Here is an 8,776-nt window from a genome sequence, read left to right as displayed (position 1 = left end):
CTATAGGACCACGGCTTCCCACACTTGTGTGAACTTCCCTTTGCTGACAGTGTTGAGGATAAGGTGATTTTGATCATACTGTGTGCCCCCTTTGGTATCTAAAACTAAATTTGGCTTAAGCTTGTTGTAGATCCTGCCGTCAGGCTTCATGCTCCAGAACTGACTGTCAGCGTTCTGTTCGAGCGCCAGGCCCAGCATCGAGCCGGAGGTTACGAGGCTCCCCACGATGGTCAGGCAGCAGTCTTCTGCTATCCTGCATTTGATGCATCCTTCTTGATAAATCCAAATCTGGTCATCAGCACCGACATCCTCCATGACCTGTATTCTGAGACGCTTCAGATCCGCTAGGTTTCCATTGGTTGACACGAATAACCCTGTTGCTTTGTTTCAAAGTCTAAAATAAATTCGCTTCTGAACAAAAGGTCATAGAGAACCTATTTGGTAACACACTGAATTCATACCACTTAGGTACTTCTGCTGGTGACAGTAGGAACTGTTGGCCCCTGTAATTGCCATATTCATAAGTAACCCATATGCCACCAATCACCTGGACAGAGCGTATGTGCGTGTTGAATCCTAGGGATTGGAGATTAACTATTTCTGTATTAAATTCAATCTTTTTTCCTTTGAAGTCTTCTCTTTCAAAAAGAATAATTGTTGGTTCAGAAAATTCAACATCTGTAAAACGAAGAGACTTGAAAGTTGCTCCAGGTTGGCATCCCATTGCAGAGAGCGAAGGATAGTGGACTTCTTCCAACACGTACTGATTCCCAGAGAAATTTTCTCCATCATATGCAACCCAGCTGCCTCCTAAAACTCTACAAGACTTGGTAGAGAATGAATCATCAGTTTGACTTATTGTTTCTCCAAAACATTGACTGTGACCTTGAAAGTGTGGTTCCGAAAACAAGTGAATCTGATTTCATCTCCTTGGGCTAGTGAAAGAATCCAAACATATGGGTTGGACAGAGGAGATCTTATAGTTTTTGCCTCCCCAGTCCTCGAAGCTGGTATAGGAACCTTTATCCAGTATATACTGTTCTCCTGTGAAGTCAGGATTTTCATAGGCTACCCATACTCCACTCAGTACATTAAGAGACTGTGTCTTCACTCTGTATCCAGTCTCCTTTAAATTAGCAACAATTCCTAATACATCAATACTGGAACCTTTGGATCCAAAGTTTTTTTTTTACTGTACATTATCATGTGAGCATTTGAAAATTCACCTAATATGGGTCGTAAAGACTGAAGTTCACCACTGTAACCTCCCCAGTCATTCCAGCACTTGTATTCTCCTTCTTCAAGCAAATACTGATGACCTGTAAAGCCAGGCTTCTCATAAGCAACCCAAATGCCTCGTAGAACTTTCATAGATCCCACTGATATAAATGACAAATATTCATCTCCAGTGGTTTCTTCTGTTTCACCTCCTTCCATGATAAACCTACCCATCTCAGTTTCCAGCTCCATACATTTTCCTTCAAAGAAAGGCTTTTCATAAACAACTACCTTAGGATCTGTAGGGAATTCAGCTTTATAGCCACCCATTTTCAGTGGCCGCATGGATCCAATATATGTCTCCTCTGTATCCCAGAAGGATATGTCAGGGTATTCACCAGGTTCCAGGATAAAAAGGACACCCTGAAATCCAGGCTCTTCATAAATCAGCCATGTGCCCCAATGTACTTTAATGGAACAAGTCTTCTGCATTATGCCAAACCCCTGCATTTCTTTGGTATCATCAAAGTAGGAATTTAGAAGTCCTAACCCTTCTGGTTCAGTAAATAAGTCAATCTGACTAACTCTGTAATCCTAGACCACAAGTCTGATTGATCCAGTCACCACAGGTTTAGTCAACACTGCCTCATCCTCATTTCTTTCCAAAATATCTTTTATACCCCAGAGACCAGAGAGTTCCAATTCTCCTTCTCTAAGGGGATGGAGTGCCCTTCAAATTTTGGTTTCTCATACAACATCCAACATCCTCAAATGACTTTTACTTGTATCACAGGAGAGAGGGTCCAGGAGCTACAATTCTCCACGTCACTGAACACTTCAATACACGCCTCTGAGACGCTGGGCTCACTGTATATCACTACTTCTCCAGGTCTGAGATTGATTTTATTCTGGACGCTCCCTCTAAGTGTTGTTGTATCTGATAATGCCATTCCAGAAAAAGAAATGCTTGGGTCAAACCGGCTGGCTTTGAAGAGACCAGTGAAGTCTGTGTCACTGCTTCCATAGCTCGGCAAGTTCAATTTAAGAACACTTTCAGTATGATTAGACGTATCACCATTGGTCTTCAGTTTTGAAAATTCAGAAAATTTAGTTTCTGGCGTGGGAAGGTTGCTTCGTTGATCCAGCTCCTTTTTGGTTTCCTCTTTTTGCAGGCACTTTTCCATGGGGCTCAGACTTTTCAATCCCGAATGAGACGTATCTGACGAGTTGAAATTGAAGACCTTTAAGTTACTGGCTGGCAGACTTGGTGGTTCTTTCTCTGAACCACAGGATGGGGCACTCTCAGCCACGGGCTGCAGCATGGAAGGTCGAGAAAGAGAACTGCTATGAGCTGTACCGAAAGATGTGGTCATGGTATTGACTGACTTTACAGAGGGAGAAAAGATTTTGTCTTGTGGTAGAGAAGGTAACAAGGTTGCGAAAAGCGCACTTTTTTCTAGCCTTGATCTCTTGACTCCACCATTTGGGACATCCTTGTTCTCTTTATCATTGACTTCTGGATCTGCCAGGGGCTCGTCTTTCCCATTAGTGTGAGTCTGCAAGGACTTGAAAAGGACACTCTGTTCAGTGGATGAACGTTTGGGCCCCAATTTGGATTTGGTGTCAAGATTCTGCATCAAAGGTGAAGCTGCTGACATTTCCAACTCGCCTTCCTTTTTCTTCCCCAAACCAAGGTAAACACGCTGGGATCAAACACCTTTTCTAAACTGTCCTCTTGAATAGGCCGCATGGCAAAGTGAGGGGCGGGGAAGTTTGGCAGCCTGGGCTTCTTTTTCTTCTGGGGCATACACATGGTGCTGTCCATCTTTTTTATAATCTCAGTGAATTTTTCCATGTCAGGAGAAGAACCGAATACACTACCAGCAGAGATGTTCAAAAGACTGGCAGGACTGCCCTGGCCATTCACAACACTCTGACTGGGTCTTTGAGGGGTTTCTAAATAGCTTCTGTAGTCAGGGAAGTTGATGGCGGTGGATTCAGCCTTCAGGGGTTTTCCGTTGTCCTCACTTTGAGCCCGGACAGGCAGAGCTGCTTCTGATTCAGGCAGCATGACTTGTGCGCCAGATTTTACTACATGTTCCTCACTTCCTTCCTTGCTGAAACTCTCCCACTCCCCAATGGCCCGTGAGTCCCTGCCAAATGCAAATGACGCATCTGACTCCTCTGCTGAGTCCCTGCCAAATGCAAATGACGCATCTGACTCCTCTGCTGAAGCGAGCCCTGAATGGAATGTCTTTTCTGGTTCTCATCTGGCGGTTCTTGTTTGTTTCGTCAGATCTGGTAGAGTGGCAGCCAGGCTCATGAGAGGATTGAAGCAGATGATGGTGAGGAGAGGCGTGCCCCCGGGGAGGGTGGAGAAGCTGGAACTCTGTCCTACAGCGGGCATGTGTCTCCTGGTCCAGCCTCTTTGGATGGTCTGGGAGCATGCGTTAAAAGGTTAAACACACATACCATTGACCCAGCAATTCCACCTCCAGGAATGTGTCCTACACATTTGCACACAAATGCATGTACAAGGATGCAGGCGGCGCTATTCACGGTGAGAGAAAACTGACAACAACCTAATCGCTCATTCATAGGAGATTCAGCCAAGATATGCATTTTTTTTAAGATTTTAAAAAATTCATTTATTTATTGTTGTCTGCATGGGCTCTTCATTGCTCCACGTGGGCTTTCTCTAGTTGTGGCGAGCAGGGGCCACTCTCTAGTTGTGGTACTCGGGCTTCTCCTTGTGGTGGCTTCTCTTGGCTCAGAGCGCGGGCTCAGTAGTTGGAGTTCACGGGCTTAGTTGCCCTGTGGCATGCGGGATTTTAATTCCCAGACCAGGGATAAAACCCACGTCCCCTGCATTGCAACGTGGATTCTTAACCACTGGACCATTAGGGAAGTCCCCCAAGACATATTTTTAAGTTAAAAAAAAAAAAAAGAGCAAGGTGCATAAGGGCAGGTACTGTATGATCCTATTTGTGTAAATAAAGATGCTTGTATGCTTAGCAACTTGACAGACTCAGACTATCAAGGGTGGTTGCCTTTGGCAAGTCAGAATGGGAGTCAGGGAGACAGAAGATATTACGACATCTTTATTAGTACTTTTCTGGGGTGTTTAAACTTCTTACTACGTGCACTTATCCCTTTTGGAGTAAAGTGTACAGAAGCTGTATTGTCTCTGCCCCTTTCCCTCGGGCTGTACCTTCAATGTGCTCCTGACTTCTTCCAACAGTCAGGAGGATCTGTGGCTCTGTGTCTGGGTACTTCATTCCTTGCCAGAAATACCAGGGAATGAAGAGCCCCAGGCAGCCCTCAACCAATGGCTAATTAGAGTGAATGTCTTGAAGAAGGAAATGGCAACCCACTTCAGTATTCTTGCCTGGAGAATCCCACGGACAGGGGTTGAACCTGGTGGGCTATAGCATGGGGTTGAAAAGGTTGGACATGACTGAGCCACTGAGCATGCATCAGTGTAGTAGTAGAAAGGAAAACATCATGTTCTGTTAATAAATATAGTACAAATAAAATTAACAAAAATAAAATAGATGTCTAACCACCATCCCCAGTCCCTAACTCCTCAGTGGAAAAAGCCATGGGGGATGTGTACTCTGCCATCTGCCAACAATTTGCTGTGTTTCACAATCAATTACAGGCTTGACAACACACCCTTCTGGCTGCCTGCCCTTCTTGCTGGTGTGTCTGCTTCTCCTAAATAAACTACATACTCCTGGGCCCTCATCTCAGGGTTTGTTTCTGAGGAAATGCAAACCAAGTCAATCAGTTTAAGTGACAAAGAAAAATGAATAAATAAGGGAGAGACCACTTGGTCTGAGGCGTCAGATGGGTTTGATCCCAGGCCCCTCCATTTTTGGCTCTGTGATGCTGGAGGAAGTTAATTGAGCTCCCTGGCCTCAGTTTCCACATCTGTAAAATGAGCGTAACAGGACTATCTGCCTCATGGGTCGGCCATGAGGATGAAACAAGGTGCTTAATGCACGGGAAACACTTATCTTAATGCCTGGCACGTGGTAACTGCTGAGTGAGTGTTAACTGCAGGCTCAGTTAAGGCGGGAGGCTGAGAAGCTGAAGCCGGTCCTGCTATGGCCAGGGCACCCGGCTGACTCTTCTGTGCCCATTCCGGTGTCTCTGTGCTCCCCCACCACTTTCTCCTGCCTCATTTATCTGATGGCCATTAAGTGCCTCTGCAGAAAGCAGGCCCTCATTGCAATGCTGATTGCGGGCAGCTGAACTGTCCACCAGAGTCCCAGCCTGCCTTGGCCTTGGTCTCTCTTTAGAATGTGAGCCTTGGTTGTGCATAGTCAGTCTGTGAGTAGGAAGGGGACACCCTCCTGCCCCGCCTCTGGGTGGGCCCCCAGCACGATGACAATGCGTGGAGTCACCCAGTCTTTCTCATGCTACCTTGAGATATCCCCGAGACGGAGAGGGTGCCGGGAGTTGCTGTGGTCAGGGAGAGACAGAGCTTTGTGAAACCAAAGTTGGCCGGTGTTTGGGAGAGCACCCTGCTCCAGACAAAACCTGTCATGTGACTCACTGAAACTGAGTTAATAAGCTCTGTTACAGCCCACGGCTGGTGGATCAAAATGTATAATCGTAACCCAAGGGTAGGGGAGGAAGTGAGCACGGGTGAGCCCCTGAGCCCGAGGACTGGGAGGGGGATGGAGGAGACCCACAGAAGAGCAGTTCTCAACCCCCCGGGGCTTCAGAATCTGGCGTTCTCTGGTCGTGGTGCATGGGCTTCTCATTGCGGCGGCTTCTCTTGCTGCAGAGAACGGGCTCTAGGGTGCGCAGGAGTTCAGTGGTTGTGATGCAGGGGCTTAGCTGCCCCTTGGCTCGTGGGAATCTTTCTGGACCAGGGACTGAACTCATGTCCTCTGCATTGGCAGGTGGAGTCCTAACCACTGGACCATCTGGGAAGTCTCTGTGCAAAAGCTTTTAAGTTTAATTAGGTTCCATTTCTTTATTTTTGCTTTTATTTCTGCTGTTTTAGGAGAAAGATCCCCCCAAAATATACTGCTATGATTTATGTCAAAGAGAGTTCCATTTATGTTTTCTGCTGGGAATTTTACAGTTTCTGGACTTATATGAGGTCTTTAATCTATTTTTAGTTTATTTTTGTATATGGTATTAGAAAAATGCTCTAATTTCATTCTTTTTTTTTTTTCCAGTCATTTAAGCTTTTATTTTTGTGAGAGGGTTCAAAGGAGAGCTTTAATACAGGTGAGACTTGAGGCTTTTGAAGAGGATCTAAGTCTTGATGAAGTGATTCGAACTCAAATCTTGAACGCATAATCATGGTAGGCCCCAGGGTCTTCAAAAACTTGTACTTGATGCTTTCCCAAAGTGCTAAGATTTGAATGCCAAAATGCAAACTGATTCACGTTTTTTTCCATTAGTGGTCCATGGATTTCTTTAAATGAAGTCCGTGTTAGCGTCCACAGATATCAGAGTTCTGAAAAAGTGGAATCCACGGTTCCAGGATGACCATGGATGGCCCACCCCCTAATTTCATTCTTTCACATGTAGCTGTCCAGTTTTCCCATCACCACGTACAGAAAAGACTCTGTTTTCTTCATTATCTACTCTTGCCTCCTTTGTTGTAGACTAATGGATCATGAGTATGTGGTCACATTATTTCTGGGCCCTCTATTTTGTTCTATTGATTTCTGTCTGTTTTTGCGACAGAACCATACTGTTTTTATTATTGTCACTTTATAATATAGTCTGAAGTCAGAAAATGTGATTCCTCCAGCTCAGTTCTTCTTTCTCAAGATTGTTTTGACTATTTGGGTCTTTTGTGTTTCCATGCAAAGTTTAAAACTATTTGTTGTAGAACTTGTGGTTGCCAGAGGAAAGGGTGGTAGGGAGGGATGGTTACAGAGTTTGGGATTGACATGTACACACTACTATATTTAAAATAAATAGCCAGTAAGGACCTACTGTATACATATATTTTAAAAAGTAGGGTCTTCCCTGGTGTTCCAGTGGCTAAGACTCTAAGCCCCCAAATGCTGGGGGCCTGGGTTCAATGCTTGGTCAGGGAACTAGATCCTATATGTTGAAGTATGGCAAAAACCACCACAATATTGTAAAGTAATTATCTTCCAATGAAAATAAAGAAATTAATTTTTAAAAAAAGAGTTAGAATGCTGAAACTAAAAGATCCTGCATGCCACAGCAAAGATCCAAGATCTTGCGATCTTATTTAGTTGGTGCAGCCAACTAAATAAATTAAAAAAATTTTTTTTATTTCTTAAAAAGCTTAAAAAAACCTATTAGTTCTAGCTCTTTGAAAACATGTCCTTTGTATTTTGGGGGGAGGGGGAGGGGAAATGCATGATAGTCTTTACTTTTAAATGATTTTCAGTACATCAAGTAGTAACATTTAACAAGTTAGTGAATTCTAATCTAGCAATTTTGAATAAAAGAAACTAAAAGCAGCCCAGTACTAGGACCCATTGTTCTAACTCTTAGCTGGAAAAAGGACCATATTAAGGCTGGCTGCTGCTTCACATCAGTTACAAATAACTATTTACTACTTTTTCATAGATAAAGCCCCTGACCTTCAAGAGAGATTTAGGGAAAAAATATTTTAATCCCTTTCTTTCTTAAGAAAATTGGGTTTTTAAAAACTATCTAAGAAAGAAAAAGTCAGTGTTGATAATATGCTGCTTGACCAAAAAGGCATAGAAAACAGACAACATATATCCATTAAATTTCTAAGATCTATGAGGTAAAAAGATACAATCTCTGGATAAGCCTGCAGCCTGTACAAAGAATCTATGTTTTCTATTTTTCAAAAAGGGAAGGGACCCACTATATAAAACACAGAAATAATTTAATGCCTTTTTGTAAGACTGTAACTCCAGCCTTGCTCAAGCCTCAGGTTCCATGAAGGCATTAAAAACACCAGTCCATGGAACAGGCGCTTTTCTTTGGCCTCTATCCATTTATGCAATAGTTTTCATGGATTTCTGGCTGGATGGCGCAGACAAAGGCCAAGAGGTTATCCAGGACTTCATCCCTGTCCTGCCAGAAGTAGGTCTGAAGGATGGTCAGGTTCTCCTGGGTGTCCTTCTCCACTTCAGGGCTGCAGCCGCTGTGGGATCGCAGAGCCCAGCTTCCTTGGCCTGGAATTCCTTCTCCCCCCGACAGACTAGCCATGTCAGTGGCAGCAGCGACTCCGAGGCAGCAGACAGCAGCCTAACTCGGCCAGATCACCCCTGTCCTTTGTATTTTGAAAGGGATTGCACTGAATCTATAGATTGCCTAGGGAGAGCGCGAGCATGCACCGTGCTTCCATCATGTCCGGCTCTTTGTGACTCCAAGAACTGTAACCCGCCAGTTTCCTCTGTCCTTGGGATTATCCAGGCAAGAACATTGGAGTGGGTTGTCCTTTTCTCCTCCAGGCGATCTTCCCCACCCAGGGATCGAACCTGAGTCTCCTGCCGCTTCTGCACTGGCAAGCGGATTCTTGCCAGTTGGGAAGCCCAGATGACCTAGGGTCCAGATGGCCTAGGGTAGCATGGTC

The 8,776-nt window shown here is 44.5% G+C and overlaps 1 pseudogene; it reads right to left on the bottom strand.

Moving 5' to 3' along the window:
- LOC122433573 lies at positions 1-5,363 on the bottom strand (annotated as a pseudogene).
- Positions 5,364-8,776: the final 3,413 nt, after the last annotated feature.

Source organism: Cervus canadensis, chromosome 32 (assembly GCF_019320065.1).
Source record: "Cervus canadensis isolate Bull #8, Minnesota chromosome 32, ASM1932006v1, whole genome shotgun sequence".
Classification (NCBI taxonomy): domain Eukaryota; kingdom Metazoa; phylum Chordata; class Mammalia; order Artiodactyla; family Cervidae; genus Cervus; species Cervus canadensis.
Note: the sequence above shows the minus strand (reverse complement) of the source record. Positions and strands in the feature narration are given on the sequence as shown.